General features: G+C 39.8%; 1 protein-coding gene across 1 annotated transcript in view; it reads left to right on the plus strand.

Moving 5' to 3' along the window:
* The first annotated feature begins 3000 nt into the window (after positions 1-3000).
* Positions 3001-22693, plus strand: part of GPR63 (G protein-coupled receptor 63) — a 57034-nt gene continuing 37341 nt past the window's right edge. The window contains exon 1 of the mRNA XM_066358851.1: positions 3001-3146. The gene's annotated coding sequence lies outside the window, so the exon portion shown is untranslated. The remainder of the gene's footprint in view (positions 3147-22693) is intronic.

Here is a 22693-nt window from a genome sequence, read left to right on the forward strand (position 1 = left end):
TTAACAATGAATATGGGGTTGGGCCATGTGCAGGCAGATGTATAATGATTTAGAAAAAAAATATTGAATACAGTTATGCTTTAGATATTGTTTGTTTACAAGTGGTTTGTTAAACATCACTGAGGACCTTCCTAGTGGCTTTGGAAGGCAAAGGATGTGCTGGCTGGATCCCATGACATCAGCATTCTTCTTATTCCGAGGTTACTGGCAGAGGAGCCAGAGAGGTCATCAGTCCCTTTGCTGCTGTGTATATACGTGTGTGAGGAATGAGAAGCTGAGGAGCCTGAGTCATCTATGGGCTTTACCTAGTCAACCTGCATTTTTCTTCAGGGAATCTCCTCTCTCCCACTCAGTCCATGTGGTTTAGGTATGTACTGGGGGGGGGGGGCACTAAAGATGTCTGCCTCGACCATAGCTAAATGACCCCAACCTGGTTGTGTGTATTCCAATCCATGGTTATAATGGCCATAACGTGGTGATAGATAAGCACAGAATCCAAGTCAGCCAATGAACCTAGATCCTTGGCCTGCTCTCTTGCTAAGAGGATCAATTGCTAAGGATGTTGGAGGAGGAAGTAAGCCCGGGCTTGTAGGTCTAGGCCCCAATTAGAGAAAATAAAATCAGTGCAATGAAAATCTTGATATGGAGAGAAACTGAATCCTGAGATGCCTTGAGTCTGGAGGGAAATAAAATGATTTAAAAAACTATTCTTTTTCCAGCTCTATTTTTGGGATATATAAGCTAATGAGCCAATACATTCCAATCTCCTCCACTGTAGGTTTTCTTGTCAGTTTGAGGTGGGTGCCTGTTACATCCAACTATCCTGACTATACAGAAGATGATCATAAAACCAGGAAATCTTCACTCTTGCTCATGGCTCGCCTCCTTCCTCATCTTAACACTTGGTCCAGATAGGAACCCATGTCTTGTCTTCTACAGCCAGAGACAGATTTCACAGAGAGCACACCGGGCACACGCCCTGGATCCCGACTTCTGAAAGGAAGGACCCTGCAAAACCCCAACTTTACTCTTTTTTCTAATGAAACCAAGTTTGGTTTCATATGTGAAATTTTAACATTAATAGTATAATATTCTTTATTTAAAAATATGGTTAACATGTATTTTTATTTTGCCAGTCCCTTTCTTTCTTTTTCTTTTTCTTTTTCTTTTTCTGAAGTTGGAAACGGGGAGGCAGTCAGACTCCCGCATGCGCCCGGCCGGGATCCACCTGGCATGCCCACCAGGGGGCGATGCTCTGCCCATCTGGGGCGTTGCTCTGTTGCAACCAGGGCCACTCTAGCGCCTGAGGCAGAGGCCATAAAGCCATCCTCAGCGCCTGGGCCAACTTTGCTCCAATGGAGCCTCGGCTGCAGGAGGGGAAGAGAGAGACAGAGAGGAAGGAGAGGGGGAGGAGTGGAGAAGCAGATGGTGTGCCCTGGCCGGGAATTGAACCTGGGACTCCTGCACGCCAGGCCAACGCTCTACCACTGAGCCAACCAGCCAGGGCCTCCCTCTCTTTTTTTAAGGGGCCCAATATTTTCTTCTGCGCCCGGGGCCTCAACCGGCCTTAATCCACCTCTGTTTAGAGCCCAAGGCTTATTTCGTCCTCATCTTAAACAGAAGTTGCACCACCCTTTGCATATTGTCCCCTGTCATCTTCCTCCACAGGTGCTTATTTTACAGCTGCAGGTGGCAGGAGGGGAAGATCTGAGGTCCAGTCTCAAACTACTGACGCAAGTGTCCTTGTGCAAATTAGAAAATAACCCTCCCTCTGAGCCTCACCCCCACCCCTTTGGAGCCCAGGCTGGATCTTCACTTCCCTGCCTTCCTCCACTTCTGTCAGAGGACACTGTACAGGGTACAAATGACACAAGACTACGCTGAGGCCGTACAGTACTAGGAAGCAAGAGTAGAAACACAAACCCTTTACTGCTCACACCCACTGTTACTGTGGTCTGTTCCTGGGGTGGTGAGGGCTGGTGCTGTGTGTCTGCCCAGCATCCCCACTCTGGACACACCCCACTGTTGTCTCAGCAGTCCTCACAAATGTTGATGATAGCTGGACAAACTATATCACTTGTCGCCCAGAAAGCAGCATTTCCCAGTAGCATTTACATCTCAAGGCGGTATTGTTTCTGGAGGGCTTTCATGAGTTCAGTTTGGAGATCTTTACATCCAGTTTTTGTTGATGAGCGTCACTGGTTCAAGAAATCCAGTTGGCGACTACCTGGCGATTGGCCATTGGTAGAGAACAGGGCACGGGGTAAAGCGGGGCATTTGGCAAGGCTGCCATGCCACACACTAGTGCCACCTTTAGGGGCCCATCTAGGGGCCCCGCGGGTCTTTAGTCATTCAGTCTCCTGCGCTCCTGGAGGAAACACTCATCACTTGGAGAAAAAGGAATAAGCAGGAATCAAGAAAGGAAACGCAATTCTACTGGCTTTGGGGGCGCGGGACAGGGCAGCGTCGCGGGGTAAGGGAGTGTGTGTGTGTGTGTGTGTGTGTGTGTGTGTGCGCGTGTGTGTGTGTGTATGTGAAGGGGCGGTAAGAAGAAAAAAACCAAAGAGAAGAGGGCGGCTAGGAGAAGCGGAGAGGTTTCAAGGACCATCGTTCGGGGGCGCAAGCCTTGGACGAGGGTGGCCCCGTGCTGGGTCCGAGCACGTACCCTACCTTTGCCCAGGCGGAGGGGCCACCAGACCTGGCGGGGAGCTTGGTCAGCAGCCGGGAAAGGGCGAGCGCAGCAGCCGAGGGGCAGCCCAGACGGTGGCCTCCGGAATCTCGGTCTCGGCTCCCCACGCTCTTAAATTGCTTCCTCCCCACCCCCTCCACTCCTCACCTCCCGCTCCAAAACGCGGCGGGCGCCTTTAAGAGGGAGCTTTGGTTACCCTGGGGCGGGAACCCCCGGCAGATCGGGAGGCGGTGGCTCCCGGCAGCGCTGCTCCTCACTTTCTGCTCCAGCTCCCGCCGCCGCCGCCGCCGCCGCCGCCTAGAGCCACTACCTCCTCCTCTCCCTCCTCCTGCTGCCTCCGACCGTTGTTTTCTGCGGCGGAGGAGAGAAGTGCTATGTCAGGAAAGTTCCGGGAGGCTCTGGATGGGGCCATGCTCCCTGGGCGCTGCGGGCGCCCGCGCGCAGCCCTTTGTATAAGGTGAGCCGTGGGGTCCTCGGGCAGCCGGACAGGTAGCGGCGGGCGGGAGCCCTCGGGTCCCCCGCGCCGGGGCCGGGTGCGGCCGGGCGGAGTGTGTGGCGGAGAGAGACGCTGGCTGCACCGAAGTTATGCAGGGGAAGCTCCGGTTTGGGGGGCTGGGCTTGAGCGATTGGAGCGGCCACGCCGCACGGCGGGGCCGGCGGGGACTCGGTTTCCCCCGGGCCGCGCGCCTGGCCTCCGACGCCCGGTGCGCCCGTGCCCTGCGCGCGGAGCAGTTGGGCCTTCTAGGAAAGCGGTCGGCTGCAGGTTGGCTCCTGGTGCGGGTTTCTCACCGGGGGCTCGCGGCCCCGGCCCCGGTCGGGGAGTGAAGGGAGGGATGGAATGCCCCTGAACTTTTACACTGTGGTCTCATCACTCTGGGAGGCGGAATCCACCTCGGCAGCCCGAGCGGGAAGCGCCGTGCGGGCTCCGGCAGTTCCGAGAGGTGGCCTTTTGCATGTGGGTAAGCTTGCGGCGCTGGGTGGCTTTTCTGCCTTGGTCGGTTTTCATCGTCTGCCTGATTTTTGTCCTCCTTCCTCCGCCCCTTTTGCTTTTGGAATTTCTTTTTTTTTTTTTTAAAGAAAAAATATCCTGGAGGCTCAGCGTGCTTAAAAATAAATAAAAGAAATAAAACGTCCCCCCCCCCCCCCCAAAAAAAAAAGCACCACCACACCCGACAAGATATCTTTATGAAATTTTGTCTCAGGGCTGACCAAAATTTTCAGTGATCGTTTAGTCCTTGATTGAATATTTAGACTTGGTCTCAACACTTAGGAAATAAAGGTATCCTTCTAGAAGGTATGCAGTTTTATTCCAGTGAAGTAAGATGAGTTTTTTCACTATATCTTTTAAAATAGGATTCTTCTCTTTATTTGTTGATTTTCATTGTCTTAAAGGCCTCCAACTAATTTTAGGGGTAACTATTTCTAAGAATCAATTAAAATCTGATGTTTCTTGCATAATCTGACATTGATTCTGACCGTTTTACCCTCGAAAGAGCTATGTAGTACGTGTAATTATTTGAGGAAACCTAATATATAAGTACATTTATTATGCAAATGGTAAGTTTTCTTTTTTGAATGTGTTCTGTGGGTGACAGAAATCCATTTTCTCACACTCCTAGCTGTCTACCACAACTGTCTATTCTTGTTTCTGTCTTGTCCTCTTATATTGTGTATGTCTGATGTCACTTACAAATCAAAGGTGCTGATGAAAAGTCCCTATATTTTGTGAAGTGTGATATAGCCCAGGTTTTAGTGACGTAATTGATTACATTATGCAGATTATTTTGAAAAATGAAAATAGAATATGGGAGCTTTTTAAAAGAAGAGTATCATGAAGTATTTAATAAAGTATATGCTTTGCATATGATTTTGTGTGTAAAAAATATACTACCAAAATAGGTGGGGAATGTAGGTAACATCTTGTTTGCAGTGGGGTAGTTGTGAAAGAAAATTATTCCAGAATAACTACTAATATGATAGCATTTTATTTGGGATATAGACTTTCATCTCTGATCACAGTTTTGTCACTCTCCTGTCAAATACAACAGAACTGAAACTTTATAAATAAAGAACTCACAGCGTCAAGCATTTTCTGCAGACCTGCAGCAAACCAAACATTTTTGGAAAAAATTTGCTTAGAAAAAGTCACATATTTAAAACCCTAACTGCAGTTACCATTTTACCTTGTTTGCTGGACTCCAGGCAAATAAGTACTGTATTCAGTAAGAATTTGGGTTTCTAAGGTAGATGTGACTTATTTCCTAGAATTGTATTGATTAGTATGTGCACCTTGAGATATATATAATTTTTTTTTAATTTTTCTGAAGTGAGAAGCAGGGAGGCAGAGATACAGATTCCTGCATGTGCCCGACCGGGATCCACCTGGCATGCCCACCAGGGGGCGATGCTCTACCCATCTTTGCCCTTGCTCCATTGCAACTGTAGCTATTCTAATGCCTGAAGAAGAGGCCATGAAGCCATCCTCAGCACCTGGAGCCAACTTTGCTCCAGTGGAGCCTTGGCTGTGGGAGGGGAAGAAAGAGATAAAGAGAAAATAGAGGGGAAAGGGTGGAGAAGCAGATGGGCACTTCTCCTATGTGCCCTGGTCAGGAATCGAACCCGGGGCTTCTACATGCCAGGCCAACACTCTACCACTGAGCTAGCCAGCAAGGCCTTGATATTTCTTATATGGTTTGTTTGATTTGAAATGATTACTTTGGGAATGATTATTTTTGAAACTAAATGTTGTTATATCAATATATATAATAAAATCCATACCTATTATATCTATATATATCCATACCTATATCTATATATATCCATACCTGTATATATAACAGGGAAATAATACATATCATTTTATTATATGTAATGCATAATTATATATTATATATAACATATACAACAATATAATAATAATACATATAACAGGAAAAACTCTTCAAGGACTTGATAATACACATTCACTGAAAACAGCAGGTCTAAAAGATCAGAAGCTAAAAGTAGTTACTGTTAGAACTTGTCATCGCTTCAGCATTTTCATCATTATCAGTTAAGTTAAAAAATACTATATTTTCTAATATATTCTTATTCTTGAACAAAATGTGACGAGGTAACCAGTTGCCAGTGATCCTAATCACATATTTTTTGAAATGGACTGAATTGCTCCATCATTGTATGATTGAATCAAGTATTTCTTAACCTTCAGTAGAGGAATCCTTAGGTGAAATTTAGCTTGTCAGTGTAGTTTCTTTCTTCTTTTAACACTTCAAAAATGATCTTCAGGGTATTTCCAATTGGTGTGAACTTAGAGAGCAGATCTCAAAGCCATGGGAAGGCAAACCTCGGGAAAATTTTGATTCCATTTGTGAAATGATGTCCTAAGTATTTGATTTGCAAGAGGTGTTCATTAATGCTTGGAAAAATAATACCTACTGTATATTAAAATTTTAAGAAGTTTGCATGAGCATAGAAGGAGAAATTTAATGTTACATGGAAATACTGGGTCAAGAGAGGAGGTTTTGCCTGAAGGGCATTAGATCGTAATATGAAGTTGTGAGGGAATTATGCATGTTTGTAAGTAATAGAGCAGTGAGAGAATAAATAAATTTTAAAAAAGGAAAAAAAGAAACAATAGTCCAGTAGTATTTTCTCCCCCAAAAATGAACAAATAAGAAAGGATGGTTGAAGGTGATGGAGGAATAACAGAATTCTTATCTCAAATATTTATTGTGGTAATTCTAAGTGTCCACAATTTCTTTGCTACTGTCCCATCGGGAGGTGAGGACTAACTTCCTTTTTTTCTAGGGGTGAACTTAGTGATTTACTTCTAAAAAATAGAATGTAGTAGAAGAGATGCTTTGTAATTTATGTGGTAAGTGTAGAGAAGAAGAAATAGCTTTTCCTGAACCCTCTCTTCTGAGATTTAGCTATTGATACCCAGTCTCCGTGCTGTGGGGAAAGCCAGCCCACATGGAGAGGACACCTGTAGGTATTCCTACTGGGATCTCGACTGACAGCCGGCATCAACTGCCAGACATCTGAATGAGGAAGCATGCAAGATGACGAAGCCACATTTTACTGAGCAAGAACCATCTAGTGAATCTATTCAACCCTCAGAATTATGAGGTAATAATAATAACTGTTGTTGTATTCCACTAAGTTAGGAGACGTTTACTATGTAGCAGTAGATAGCTAGCACATTTTTTGAGTACTTATTGTGTACCAGGCACTCTGTTAAAGACTGGGCATATAAGATGTTCAATATCAGATCTGTTCACTCTGTCCTTGAAAGAGGTTTAAATCTAATAAGAAACATTAATTGCATAATCCTATCATATGTGTACAATTTCTATAATAAACTGCTCAATGGATGAGGAAGAAAATGATATCTGTAACGCAGTGCTCCCATCACTATAAGCAAAGCTTTGAGATATTTCTTACTACATTCTACAGCTGAAGCTGCATGTGTATGGAAATTAAAAAGGAAATGAAATAATTATTTTAGATTGCTTTTTGCTTTAATTTGCTAGATACTTACCAGAATTTTGTTTATATTTCCTCCAAATGCCCTTTACTTACTGTATGTAGTATTTTTTTAAGCTATGACATGTATATATTCAGAATGATTTCTTAGTTGTTTACTTGAAACAGACAGTGTCATGTTTCCCAGAGTTGATGTTGCTTCCCTTGGGCTCCCAACAAATGTTTGATTGTGAGCCTGAGGTCACAGACTTTCAAAATTGGTAGGATCTTGATCAGTTATAGTTCCAAGTTTCCTGGGAATGTTCAGTTTACAGTCAGATGTGGCCAAATTTGAACTGGGTAATCCACAAAATAGGTACTTTGCAACCACAGAATATGGAGAACATTCCAAATAATTTGCAGTGTGGGCAGCCCAACATGGTTTAGTGTTTAGTTGGCTTGAGGCAGTGTGCCATGCGTGTAAAAAATGGTTTCTGAAGCTGACAGACAGCAAGCTGTTTTAGTCTTTAGTTTGACACATAGGATAAAATGCCTTTTCGTTTCTGTGCCAGTAAATATGGACAGGATTGGTAAAAGTAATTTGTTTCCATTTCTGTCTGTATGAAAGGAGACTGAGAAAACTCAAGCTTGAAACTCTAGCTTAATATACTGGAAAGTTCATTCATGTTCATTAAAAATGTAGTGGCAAGTTGGAAGATTGGATTTTATCATAGTTTTCAGGTCTTGGGCAAGAGTGTATGTACATTATGTTTACAGATAGGAGGATAATATAGTGATTACCTATTGAAATGAATAATAACACTTATTTTCAGTATTTCCTCGAGTGATAATGCTAAAGAAATTATATTCTCCAAGGCCTAATTTAGATTAAAACCTTCTCCAGCCAGGTAGTGGACCTATCACCTGGCCTACATGTTAATCCAATCACTTGGCATGTGTGTTCATCAATTCTAAGATAATTTTCAGTTGAAACCATTGTGTGTCATTATAATTGTAAGCTTTATATACCTTTTGAGGGTTTTGGCCAAAGCTTCTTAGTTTATTATCTCTCAGTTGGCTTAGCTAAATCTATATCACTATTTTTTTTTTTTTGACAGAGAAAGAAACAGAGAGGACAGATAGGGACAGACAGACAGGAAGGGAGAGAGATGAGAAGCATCGATTTTTCATTGTGGCTCCTTTGTCTTCTTAGTTGTTCATTGATTGCTTGCTCATATGTGCCTTGACCCGGGGGCTTCAGCAGAGCAAGTGATCCCTTAAGCCAGAGACCTTGTGACCTTTGGGCTCAAGCCAGCGACCATGGGGTCTTGTCTATGATCCCATGCTCAAGCCAGTGACCCTCGCTCGAGCCAGATGAGCCTGTGCTGAAGCCGGTGACCTCGGGTTTTGAATCTGGGTCCTCGGCTTCCCAGTTTGACGCTCTCTATCCACTGTGCAACCAACCACCTGGTCAGGCTAGGCATATATATTTTTTTTATGTGAAAACTTCTAAGAATCTGGCTTGGAGAGGGTGGTACAAAAAGGACATGATTCTTTATTTTAGCTGTTATCTTCCAGAGGGAGGTGCTGTCTCCTCTTCCCATTTATTTTTTAAACAAAAATAAATGTATGGGTAATTTTAGAGAAAGAATATATGCAAGCATTTAAAGATGCTAGAAGTTTGGATCAGGATAAGGGTTTCAGCTGGAAGTTGTGTAGGAATCAGCAAACATCCATGGCAGGCGCTAGTACAGTACAGGGAGGGCACAAGTAGGTTTATAGTTGTGAGTATGCGAAAGTTTATTCTTCTATTATTATTTATTAATTATTGCATTATTTCCCCATACAAACCACTATAAACCTACTTTTGCCTACCCTGTCAATGGCTGAGGGTGTCTGATCAAGTTAGTCCTGGGAGGAGCGAGATTCAAAGGGAGTTGATGTGGAAAGGGGCTATTCCAGACTTGGCATCCACTCCTTCCAGAATGGAAAATGTTTGCGTAATAAGATTCCTTCTAATAAAATTTATTCTCTTTACCATTTTAGATTATTTTTTCCATTTCCTCCGGGTCGTGTGTGAGGCCGGCTGCTTTCCTGCTCTGCTTTGGTTAACCGTGCCCAGTCCGCGGTGCCCTCTCAGGTTTCGCACCATCCACAGCAGCAGAGGCTGCTCTTTTATTCTTTCAGCTCATGCCCACCTTTTTCATCATACAACATTTTTCTTTCTTTTGAATTACTGAGTTCTTTAAGATATATATTATGAATTTTGAATTTGTTTCCCTCGTTTTCCATGATAGGTTTTGGGTATATTTGCTCCTACTTAAAGGTATAATAAATGATGTTTAAGAATTCTCATTTTTGTTTTCATATTTCATGTATAGTTGCTTTTGTAAGGCTTCAAATTTTTATTCTTCTGCTATAGTAGATATTTTTCTTATTATGAAAGTAACACACGTTCATTGTAGAAAGTTTGGCAAATTCAGACAAGCAAAAAACAAAACAAAACAAGAAAAAACAATAATAAAAAAAGGAAGAAAAGGAGAATTATGCCCAGAGATAACTATTGCTAACATTTTGGTGTATGGTGTGTTTGGTTTTTTTAAAATTTTTTTTTTTTGTTTTTATTTTATTTATTTATTTATTTTTATTCATTTTTTTAGAAAGGAGAGAGAGAGGGAGAGGAGAGAGAGACAGAGAGAGAGAAGGGGGGAGGAGCAGGAAGCATCAACTCCCATATGTGCCTTGACCAGGCAAGCCCAGGGTTTCGAACCGGCGACCTCAGCATTTCCAGGTCGACGCTTTATCCACTGCGCCACCACAGGTCAGACCTGGTGTATGTTTTTATATACATATAAAGAAATACTATGTATAATATTTTAATTTTTTTATTATTAATTTTAATGGGTTGACATTGATAAATCAGGGTACATATGTTCAGAGAAAACATCTCCAGGTTATTTTGACATTTGATTATGTTGCATACCCATCACCCAAAATCAAATTGTCTTTCATTACCTCCTATCTGGTTTTCTTTGTGCCCCTCCCCTCTCCTCCTCTCTCTTATTCCCCCCCCCCATAACCACCACACTCTTGTCCATGTCTCTTGAGTCTCATTTTTATGTCCCATTTATGTATGGAATCATACAGTTCTTAGTTTTTTCTGATTTACTTATTTCACTCAGGATAATGTTATCAAGGTCCATCCATGTTGTAAATGATCCGATATCATTATTTCTTTTTCTTTTTTTTTTTTTATTTTTCTGAAGCTGGAAACGGGGAGGCAGTCAGACAGACTCCCGCATGCACCCGAACGGGATCCACCCGGCATGCCCACCAGGGGGCGATGCTCTGCCCATCTGGGGCATTGCTCTGTTGCAACCAGAGCCATTCTAGCGCCTGAGGCAGAGGCCACAGAGCCATCCCCAGAGCCTGGGCCATCTTTGCTCCAATGGAGCCTTGGCTGTGGGAGGGGAAGAGAGAGGGGGAGGGGTGGAGAAGCAGAGGGTGCTTCTCCTGTGTGCCCTGGCCAGGGATCGAACCCGGGACTCCCGCACTCCAGGCCTACACTCTACCACTGAGCCAACCGGCCAGGGCCCCGATGTCATCATTTCTTATGGCTGAGTAGTATTCCATAGTATATATGTACCACATCTTCTTTATCCAGTCAGCTATTGAAGGGCTTTTTGGTTGTTTCCATGTCTTGGCCACTGGGAACAATGCTGCAATGAACATGGGGCTGCATGTGTTTTTACGTACCAGTGTTTCTGATTTTTTGGGGTATATACCCAGTAGAGGGATTGCTGGGTCATAAGGTAGTTCTATTTTTAATTTTTTGAGGAACCACCATACTTTCTTCCATAATGGTTGTACTACTTTACATTCCCTCCAACAGTGTATGAGGGTTCCTTTTTCTCTACAGCCTCTCCAACATTTGCTATTACCTGTCTTGTTAATAACAGCTAATCTAACAGGGGTGAGGTGGAATCTCATTGTAGTTTTCATTTGCATTTCTCTAATAGCTAATGAAGATGAGCATCTTTTCATATATCTGTTGGCCATTTGTATTTCTTCCTGGGAGAAGTGTCTGTTCATGTCCTCTTCCCATTTTTTTATTGGATTATTTATTTGTTTGTTCTTGAATTTTATGAGTTCTTTGTATATTTTGGATATTAGGCCCTTATCTGAGCTGTTGTTTGAAAATATCATCTCCCATTTAGTTGGCTGTCTGTTTGTTTGTTGTCAGTTTCTCTTGCTGTGCAAAAGCTTCTTATCTTAGTCTGATGTGGTCCCATTCATTTATCTTTGCCTTCACTTCCCTTGCCTTTGGAGTCAAATTCATAAAGTGCTCTTTATAACTGAGGTCCATGAGTTTAGTACCTATGTTTTCTTCTATGTAATTTATTGTTTCAGGCCTTATATTTAGGTCTTTGATCTATTTTGAATTAATTTTAGTACAAGGGGACAAACTGTAGTTGAGTTTCATTCTTTTGCATGTGGCTTTCCAGTTTTCCCAGCACCATTTGTTGAAGAGGCTTTCTTTTCTTTATTGTGTGTTGTTGGCCCCTTTATTAAAAATTATTTGACCGTATATATGTGGTTTTATTCCTGGGCTTTTTATTCTGTTCCATTGGTCTGAGTATTTATTTTTCTGCCAATACCATGCTGTCTTGATTAACGTGGCTCTGTAGTACAATTTGAAGTCAGGTATTGTAATGCCCCCAGCTTCGTTCTTTTTCTTTAATTATTTAATTTCTAAAAATGACATTTACTATATCTATATATTTTTTTCTAATTTTCATACGAAGATGAACCACATCCATATTATGGAATGATCTTCTGTAACATATTTTGAATATTGAATAGTATTTTATTCTGTGGATGTGTCATAATCACTGGGGATCTGCCTCCACAATATCAGACAGGTCTTACCTTTCCTTTTCTTTTCTTATACAGTGGTAAGTATCTTACAGCTTAGTTTTTATTTTTCAATTTTTTAAAATTTATTCATTTCAGAGAGGAGAGAGAGTGAGTGAGGGGAGAGAGAGAGAGAGAGAGAGGAAGGAGGAGCAGGAAGCAGCAACTCCCATATGTGCCTTGACCAGACAAGTACAGGGTTTGAACTGGTGACATCAGCATTCCAGGTTGATGCTTTATCCACTGCACTGCCACAGGTCAGGCCTACAGCTCAGTTTTTATGTCCATCTATGGTTATCCCTTTGAGTAAAGCCCTAGAGGTAGAATTTTTGAGTATGGATACAAGACCTTGATGTTTTTCATTGACCTCATGGCATTTCATTATTCTTAATGTAAACTCTGTAGACTTAATCATAATCTTCCTTGATTACCTTCTGATTGTTTTGGGGTTGGTGTGTAATATGAAAGATTCAAACTAGAAAGGATTTGAACTCAGACCTGACTGACTAGGGCTCCATCCAAATGAAGTAACCCGAAATATTTACCAAGACTCTTGCTGTGAGGTCCTGCCTGGGCCTCGGATTGCCTGTCAGTGCTGAGACGTAGCGGAAGATGCCAGTGCCGCCCAAACAGGGTCAGCGTGGGTAGTGTGCCCTGAGCACAGTCTCTCTTTTTTCCCTTACAGTCTCCTTACTGCAGGTACTGATACTGATGCGTACGTAATTGCTCTAAGGTTGAGTGACTAATTATTATTTCCTGTATAGTCATACCTCAGATTTAAAAATATTCTCTTTTCTGCCCTTTGCCGCCAACTCCTGGACTCAGCATTTAGAAAAAAGTTTACTTGATTTAGCTTTGAGCCCTGTGTGTGCATGTGTGTTTACTATCTACATATCTATAATTTATCTGTATATTTATCTATATCTTTTTCCCTTTCTTTCAAAAATACAAAACTTTATTTGAGCCAGAAATTACCTTTTGATAAGCAGGTAAACGTCATTCTGGCTACCAGAAAAACATGATCACTTCCAAGTACAAAATTAGTGATATAAAATGGGCAAAACTAAGCAAAGGGCATGTGTGTAAACTGAAGGATTGATGGTTAAATGTAGAGAGAAATTCTCCCCTTCATTTTTATAACTAAAATGATCTTTAGCCAACAAACATGACACTAATGCATGCAAAGTCATATTTGTATTTTTATGTACCTTTTCCATTTTTTAGAAAAGGGTGCTGACTGTAAAAGGAAAGAGAAATGCTCACATACTCAAAAATGCTCACATACTCAAATATTTCTTTATTTTCAGACGTTGTCTTCTGTACTGTGAAGGTCTCCTTTCCTCCTTTCTCTGGGACTGAGATTCTCTGTTCTCTCAGTAGCTGGCACATACCTCTGTTCTGGCATGTGCTGTTTGACTTAATGTATTTTTTCTTCGATAATCATACAGTAAGATAGGGTTCTCTATATATTAAGATTGGCTTGATCTTTCTCTACCCTGACTTTGAAGTTGGGCCTGTTTCTGACCTGTGGGGACCTGGAATGCTAGGTCACTGGTTCGAAACCCTGGCTTCCCTGGGCAAGGCACTATGGGAGTTGATACTTCTTGCTCCTCTCCCCCTTCTCTCTCTCTCTCTCTCTCTCTCTCTCTCTCTCTCTTTCTCCTCTCTAAAGTGAATAAAAAGTAAATAAATAAAAAAAGAAGTTACTGTTTTCTTATGTTTTCAGATATCTCTTATAAATAGCATTTAGCTGGATCTTTGCTTTTAAGTACAGAGTTGATTCACATTATACTATTTAGAACGAACACTGACACATTTGGATTTATCACACTGTTAAATATTTTCTTTCTTCCTGTGTCTTTCTATTCTCCTTTGTTGCTTTTTTTGGGGGGGATAGATGGATTTTTCTCCCTTTTTTACACTCTCTATTTTTGGGTATGGGACTGGCTATAAGCTTTGTCTATTTTAGTAGATATCCGGACAGTTTTACTCTGCATGCACATCTTTTTCTAGTCTAAAGTTAGTATCTTCACTTTCTGTTGTAAACCATTTTATGTCTACCCCAAAATCCATATGTTGAAACCATAACCTATGAAACTGTATTTGGAGATGGGCTGGAGGTTATTAAGGTTAAATAAAGTAATAAGAATGAGGCCCTAATACAATAAAACTGGTGTCCTTAAAGAAGAGTAAGAAACACGAGAAATTGTTACCCTCTGTGTATACACAGAGGACAGGCCATGTGAGGACACAGTGAAAAGGCAGCTGTAAGCCAAGAAGAGAGGCCTCACCAGAAACCAACCCTGCCAACACCTTGATCTTGTACTTCCAGCTTCCAGAAGTATGAGAAAATAAATTTCTGTTGTGTCAGCCACCAGTCTGGTGTTTTGTTAGGGTTTCCTGGACAGACTAATACATTCTCCTTTTAAAAAATGCGAATTTCTAAGAATACTTTAACTCTTATGATATCCACTAACAACTTATGTGTCATTGCTTCTGAACACTGTAATTATAGCCCAATTTTTCTCTTAAGAAGTCAGACATTACTGTCATTGTGTTATACAGTGTCTATTATATTTATCCATGTATTTGTCAGTATCTTTTATAACCATTCCTTTTTGTACATCAGACCTCCTATCTGGGATCATTTTTTTCTGCCCAAAGAACATTCTTTTTTCTTTATTGAGAGAGAGAGAGAGAGAGAGAGAGATGTATTTTTTTAACCATTTTTTATTGATTTTAATTTATTGTGTTGCCTGACCTGTGGTGGCTCAGTGGATAAAGCGTCGACCTGGAAATGCTGAGGTCGCCGGTTCGAAACCCTGGGCTTGCCTGGTCAAGGCACATATGCGAGTTGATGCTTCCAGCTCCTCCCCCTGTCTCTCTTCTCTCTCTCTCTCCCCCTCTCTCTCTCTCCTCTCTAAAAATAAATAAATAAATAAATAAAGAAAAATTAAAAAAATTATTGTGTTTACATAGATTCTGGTGTTGCCCCGAATGCAACCCCCCTCCCCCGTATTCCCCTCAACATCTCCTTTGCCCCCGAGAGAGATGGATTTTTGTTTGTGTGTGTGACAGTCCTTTTATTTTACTTCTTTCTTGAAAGAGAGATTCCCTGGGTATTGAATTCTATTCTGACAGTTATTTTCTGTCAGAATATGAAAAAATATTATTGTCCTTTGAACATTATTGTTGTCAATGTAAATGAGGCAGTCAAGCTAATTTCTTTTTCTATGTGGGAGAATCTGTTTTTTTCCTTCTGGTTTCTTCTAAGATCATTTAAAGATATTCAGATAATCTCCTTCTCCTTAGAGCAGTGGTTCTCAAAGTGTGTGCCAGGGCGCACTGGTGTGCCCTAGAAGATTTCCAGGTGCGCCCTATGTATTCTAGAGAAATACGTGCCTGTTGGGGACCAAAAAACCAACAGGGTTTTTGGAGTTTTGATTTTTGGGGGACAGAGGTGTGGAGAATTGGCTGTAAGCTGACAGTCTGCCCAACCCCCCACCTCACTTGCCTGATGAGGTTGCAAAAAGCTGTTAAGCTGTGGTGCTGGATTGTTTACACTACCACCCATGTTCCCTGGAAATACTGGAGGCAAGTTTCTTCTATCCTTTGTTTGGTGTAAAGTTAAGATGATATGTATGGTGGGGGTTTTCTGCACTCAACACAATTAAGAGTAAAAAGAGAGGAATTCTTCAATGTATTGATGAGGAAATGAGAGTTTGCCTTTCAAATATATGCCCAAACATTGAAGAAATCGCTAGGACACATCAGGCTCATGTTTCTCATAAACACAAGAATGAAAAATCTTAACACATTCGTGTAGGTATCTACCGAATTTACTAAATTTTACTAAGAATGTATCTATATATATAAAAAGATAACTTCTTTGTCAGTTTTTTAATTTTTTAACCCCTTTTTTTACGAATTCTAAAAAGCATAACTCAAAAAATGTAACAAAAATGTTTTTTAATGTCAGAATAAATTTAATTTTGTTGTATTTATTTTGTTTAATTACCATAAAAGCACACTTGGACTTTATATTTTTTTCTTTAATATTTGACTTAATTATTATAACATATTTCTTAGAAATTTGTATATAGTGTGCCTACAATTATTTGCAGGATTTTAAATGCACTGTGACTTCAAAAAGTTTGAGAACCACTGCCTTAGAGATTCTATCATTTACCTAATCTTTATTTCTTTTTCTTTACCTCTTCCCTCCCATCCTTTCCCTTTTCCTCTTCCTTCCTCTTTTCCTCCCTTTTTTAAATTCTAAATTTGATGTTTCAGAATGTGAATTTTAAAAAAAATCCTGCTTACCTGTGGTGGCACAGTGGGTGGGAGGGACATCGACCTGGAATGCTGAGGTTGCCTGTTCGAAGCCCTGGGCTTGCCCAGTCTAGGCACAGGCCAGAAGCAACTACTGTGAATTGCTCCTACCATCTTTCTCTCTCTCACTCTCTCCTTTCTCAAATCAATAAATAAAATAATTTAAAAAATAAAAATTTAATAAAATCCTGATAGGCTATACTTGAGGACTAACATATTTTAGGAATTCTGAAAAGTTCTATTATCTTTTTGAATGTTTCCTCTATTAATTTTATAATCTCCTTCTGAGACTCCAATTGCATGCTTGTTAGACCATCTATATATAAATATATCTTTCTGTCTCTTATCTCTTTTATCTGTTATCTTTCATTATTTTCTCATGCTTGCATTTGGGAAACATTTCTTATGTTCCAACTTGCAGTTTACTAATTCACTTCAGCTGTGTCTGATACTCTAATTTGTTGATTTAGTTTTTAATATTAGTTATTGTAAGGTATTTTTCCCCGCTGAGAAAGAAGGAAGGACGTAGCCACAAACTGTTGAATAATAAAAGCTTTATTGAGTACAGCGTTTCCCAGACAATGTTCACTGGTCCGGGGGACATGGGCCAGGGAAGTCGCATAGGGTGACCCACATGGGGGATATTTAAAGGGTCTCTAGGGTGGTCGAGCTAATATGACGTGGAGAAATCTCACTGGCTGACGTACAGTCGCTCTTTTCCCAAGGACTCCTGGGAAGTTTCTTTTGGCGCACATGAGTGTGGGCGGCTCTAGCCAAAGTTTTCGGGTCTGGTTTCTCATGTGACCTTTCCCCATTGCTGACCACCTTACAGTTATATTTATTTCTAGAACATGGATTCTTTTTCATATCTGCTTGTCTCCTGTTTACAGTTTCAGCCACTTATTTTTGTCCTTTATGCTTGTTTTCTACTAACTTCTGTAACTGAAGTCTTTGGTGGTGTTTTTTTGTTTTTGTTTTTTTATCCCTGTTCTTAATCACTCATCTTGCTGTAGTCATTTAGAGGTTTTGTGATTTTTTTTAATTATAAACTGCTCACTTTCCTCAGAACTTTATGGTAATTCTTTTCAGAATTGGATTGAAGACAGGTTCTTTACGAAAGGAAAATATTTTGCTTCTGCTGCTAGCTTGGGTGCTCTACTGACTTGTGCACATTTTAAATCAAATTTGTGCTTAAAGTTATTTTTTTGTTTTGTTTTTAATATCAGGGCTACTTTATGATTACAAATTTTGGGTGGAAATTATTTTTGTTTTTGGCATAGAGGAATTTATTTCTTGTTTACCTTTAATATAGCAAATGTAGCCCTTAAATTCCTGTTTGCTGTTGGGGTCTTCTGACAAATAAAATTCCATAATCCCAACTGAAATTATTTAAATTTAACTAAAGGGACTACTTTGTTTCTGAGATTATAGAGGTACAAAATAAGGTACTTCTGTTATTTAGGTTAATGTGCATACTTTACCTTAAGTAACCACTCTAAGGTGTGTACTTTTGTAAAGAAAAAGCAGACATGAATGTGTCAAGATGTGATGGCAAATGCTTGCTTTTCTATTTCCCTTTTAACTCTACTTTTGTAATTTATCATTTTCCTCTGCTGATAAATTTGAAATTTCCGTATAGGACTGGTATCTGCACTTTCTCTTCCTAAGCCCTAAACATCATCTTGTTTACACTCATTTAGAATTTGGCTTATATTTTGTTCTTTAGGAAGTAAGTACAGGCAGCTTATTTTTAATTATCTGGTTATATCTGGTTACATCTTCCAGCTTGAAAGACACTGCTAATCACAGTTTTCTGTTTCTTCGGATTTCTGGGCTTTGCCTTTAAAATGGTAGTAGAGAAAGTGAAAAAAACCACCCCTGTGTTTCATTGCCATGATATATACTCTTAAAAGCAAATTAACGATGGCAAACTGAAGGTTCTGGGTGGGTTCACTTTTGAAAAGGAGTAATTCTGTGCTTCTCTTCAGATGGTTACATCTAGGTAAACATTTCAAGAAATGTTTAGTTTTTCTCTTTTGTTATAACATACTCAACTTTTTTTCTTTAACCCTACATGATATATGGTACAGCCTGGGTTGTGAGGAACAGTTAAAGTACAAAGTATTTGAGAATCTCAGTATTTATATCTCTCAGTACTCAGTTACTGTGGATTACCTATTAAAACTCAGAGACAGTGGTAAAATGAATGCAAATTAAAAGATAAGACTAATTACTGGATTATGTCTCAGTAATTATTTTCTTTATCACATGATAATTATCCATGCCATAAAGTTAAGCTTTTACTATTTTATATGTTCTTTTTGTGAAATAGTTTTTCTTTTGCATTATAAGTACTAAAGTCTGTATTTTTGTACTACTATTTTTCCACATTTTGCATAAGGAGGTACCAGAATAGAAATGATCTCTGAAGTTCACATTCATACTAGAATCTCATTCTGGTAAGGTTTTTGCTGATATCTCGAAACTAGGTTGGAATAAAGTTCCAGGAAAAGATACTTCTGATAATATTTTTTTTAGTGAATAGGCAGGGAACACTCATGAAAAGCCACATTATATAAAGCATCCATTTAGTTTGTGGCCCTTGTATAATGGGAATTTTCTGTTTATCTGATATAAACTTGAGACGTGGAGTGATCATTTTATTAAATACTGTCCCTCACAGAAATTATGTTAAATTCTGCTTATTCTACTTGATTCCAACGTAAGAGTTATACATATAAGAAGAATCTTCACATTTGTTTCCTTAACCGTTAGGCAGACTCTACATTTGGGCCATTCTAGTGCAATGATTCTTGCCATTATTGAATATATATTGAGTACACACATATACGTGTACACAGCACTTTCTGGTATCACTTTCTCATCGGCCATATCTGCTAGAGGAAATTGAATGAGAAGTGGTCATACACAACATACAATATAAAACTGGACAAAGCAGTGATGTTTGTTAGCAGTATTTAGTACTCTTCTTTCCCCTTTTTTGTGTAAGAGAAAATCCAGGAATTACAATTCTGACTATTGTGTGTATAGTTGACATTGGCCCAGTGAATGAATTTTTTATGGGTCCTTGGACTTATCAGTTTTATGTCAGATGCATACACTTTGTGAACTTGCAAAACTTTTATTGATGCTTTGGTCTCTGAGCAGAGAACCAGAGAACTAGCAGCAGGCACCTTATTGAATGGCAGCATCATGGGACACTCTCAATGGAAACCCAATTATGAACAAAGAGCACTACCTCACCCCCAGTTTTTTCTCCCTGTGATTTTGTGATGCATAATGAGAAGCTGTTCTTTGGTATTTACAGATATTTTTCACCTTGATTTTAAAAATTAATTAATTAATTTTTTTGTGGCAGAGACAGGGAGAGTCAGAGAGAGGGACAGATAGGGACAGACAGACAGGAACAGGGAGATGAGAAACATCAATTTTTCGTTGCGACATCTTAGTTGTTCATTGATTGCTTTCTCATATGTGCCTTGACCGAGGGGTTACAGCAGACTGAGTGACCCCTTGCTCGAGCCAGCAACCTTGGACTCTAGCTGGTGAGCCTTGCTCAAACCAGATGAGCCCGCGCTCAAGCTGGCAACCTTGGAGTCTCAAACCTGGGTCTTCCACATCCCAGTCCGACGCTCTATCCATTGCACCACCACTTGGTCAGGCCACCTTGATTTTTTTTTTTTAATTTCTAAAGGTTCAACGTTATTGCAGATTTTCTTTAAAACATTTATGTTAAGGCATGATTTTTTGTGTGTGTGTTGAGGGGCAGGGTGCTGTTGGGAGGTGATATATGCAATACTTGGAGTGACAATTATGTAATCCTTTTTACTAGAGCACTTCTTCTCCATGTCAGATGCACTGCAAGCTTGATGGAAAGTTAAAGTTTAGAAACGATAGAAATGGAAAGAAGGTTGAGTTATAGGAGACAATTATTTTTATGCATGAACTCTTCTTCCTGGCAGGATTTAGTAAAGAGTCCATCAGCTAGTGAATTTTTAGGAAACATTTACTTGAATTTAAAACTATTTGTCAACATTTCATTTCAGAAGACTTTTCTTCAGGACCACATAGATTTTGTAAACTTTTACTTATTCTTGTAGTGAAAGATTCTTGCCTTTTACTTGTTATGAAGTTATTTTATTTTACTTCTTACTGCCTATGGCATACTACTCCCATCTCTTCCCCAACAAAAAAGAAAACAATACCAAATAAACTATTAACTTCACAACCAAAATATACGAGTTTTCAGCCTACCCTTTTAATATAGTCATCTTAGTGGATAATATACAGTTATAGGACATGAGATTTAGAAAATGTTGCAAGACAATAATGGACACACATGCATGAGGAATTATGCTTTTCCTGTTTTCTACTCTTGGAGCATCTTGAGTTTTTCTTCATAGCACACATAACATAGCATGATACAATGGTTATTTTGTATTTGTATGTATGTTTATGTATGTTTGGTGTCAGTCAGGGGTTTTTCAGAGAAACAGAACAATAGGAGATCTATATGAGTTTTCATAAGGAATTGGCCCACATGATTATGGAGGCTGAGCAGTCCCATGATTTGCAATCTGTAAGCTGGAGACCCAGGAAAGCCTATGGTGTGGTTCTGAGAACAAAGGGCCAGTGGTGTAAGTACAGGCTGGGTTTATCCCAACTCAAATAGGCTGAGTGTGAATTCCTCTTTACTCCACCTTTTTGTTTTATTTTGGGCCGTTAATGGATTGCATGATGCCCATCCTGCTTATCCACACACGGGGAGGACAGTCTGCTTTACTCAGTCTATCAGTTCAAATGCCAGTCTCATCCAGACACACTCTCACAGACGCACCCAGAAATAATGTTTAATCTGAGTACCCTGTAATCCAGTTAAATTAACACGTGAAGTTAACCATCACAATGAGTATCTCTATTAGACTTTTGAGTTACATAAGATCAGGGGATATATCTGTTTTGTCCTTCATTGTATGCCTTACTTAGTCAGAAACAGGCTTAGGGGAGGTGCTTAATCACTATTAAAGGAAGGAAGTAAATAAATTTAAAGCAATGTACAAGTTAAGTTGAAAAGTGTATGTCAAAGAGTTAGATACTGTACATGGATAGTATGGTTGAGAACTGAGGATCACAGCGAGATATGCAAATACCATCAACTGAGTTAGCACAAGACTGTTATTTTCTCTGTCTTTTCTTGGTGGCCATTTTGAATACTAAAACTAAAGTCTTACTTTATATATTTTTGGACTCTAAATATTTTAAGTGTGACCTTTAGATTCTTCTGAATCTTTCCAAGTTAACCAGAATATTTTGACCATGGCAACGAATCAAGATCAAAATAGATTTGCCATTATTTCTGAGGATGGGTTTCAGTAATCATATTTTGAAATGGTATAGTAAGAGCAGGAAGTTTTTTAATTCTTTGCTGCTTCTTTTACATTATTTTTTAGCTTTCCGCTCGTGAAAACATTTGCTACACTAGTTCCCTCTTGTCCGCAGGGGATATATTCCAAGACTCCCAGTGGATGCCTGAATTCACAGATAGTTCTGAACTCTCTATGTACTGTGCTTTTTTTCTATACATTCATACCTATGGTAAATTTAATATGTTAGGCACAGTAAGCTATTAACAACAACAATAATAACATAGAACAATTATTATAGTATACTACAATAAAAGTTATATAAATGTGGCATCCTTTCTCCCTTTCAAAATATCTTACTGTACTAACTCACCTTTACATTTAAAGGAAACACTTTATGGCATCTCATTGGCTTTGCCAGCATCACTAGTCTAGTGCTCTGTGGCCATTATTAACTAAAATAAGGGTTACTTGAACACAAATGCCGAGATACCGCGGCAGTTGATTTGATAACTGAGCTGGCTACTGAGTGACTAACAGGCAGGTTGCAAATACAGGGAGGATGTGCTGAACAAAGGGATGATTCACATCCTGGACAGTATTGAGCAGGATGGTGTGAGAGAGTTCATCACGCTCCTCAGAACAGTGTGCAGTTTAAAACTTAGGAATTTTTTTATTTCTGGAATTTTCCATTTAATATTTTTGGACCACAATTGATTGCAGGTAACTGAAACTGCAGAAAGTGAAACCATAGATAAGAGGGGACTACTGTAATGCCATGATATCTCCTATACTTATTGGAATTTGGTGTGGTAATGAGTTTTATTACCATAGGATCAAAGATTTTAGCATCTTTAAAAACTTTTTTATTGACTTCATTGGGTGACATTGGTTAATATATAAGGTTTCA

The sequence above is a fragment of the Saccopteryx leptura genome, chromosome 1 (assembly GCF_036850995.1).
Source record: "Saccopteryx leptura isolate mSacLep1 chromosome 1, mSacLep1_pri_phased_curated, whole genome shotgun sequence".
In the NCBI taxonomy this organism is placed as follows: Eukaryota; Metazoa; Chordata; class Mammalia; order Chiroptera; family Emballonuridae; genus Saccopteryx; species Saccopteryx leptura.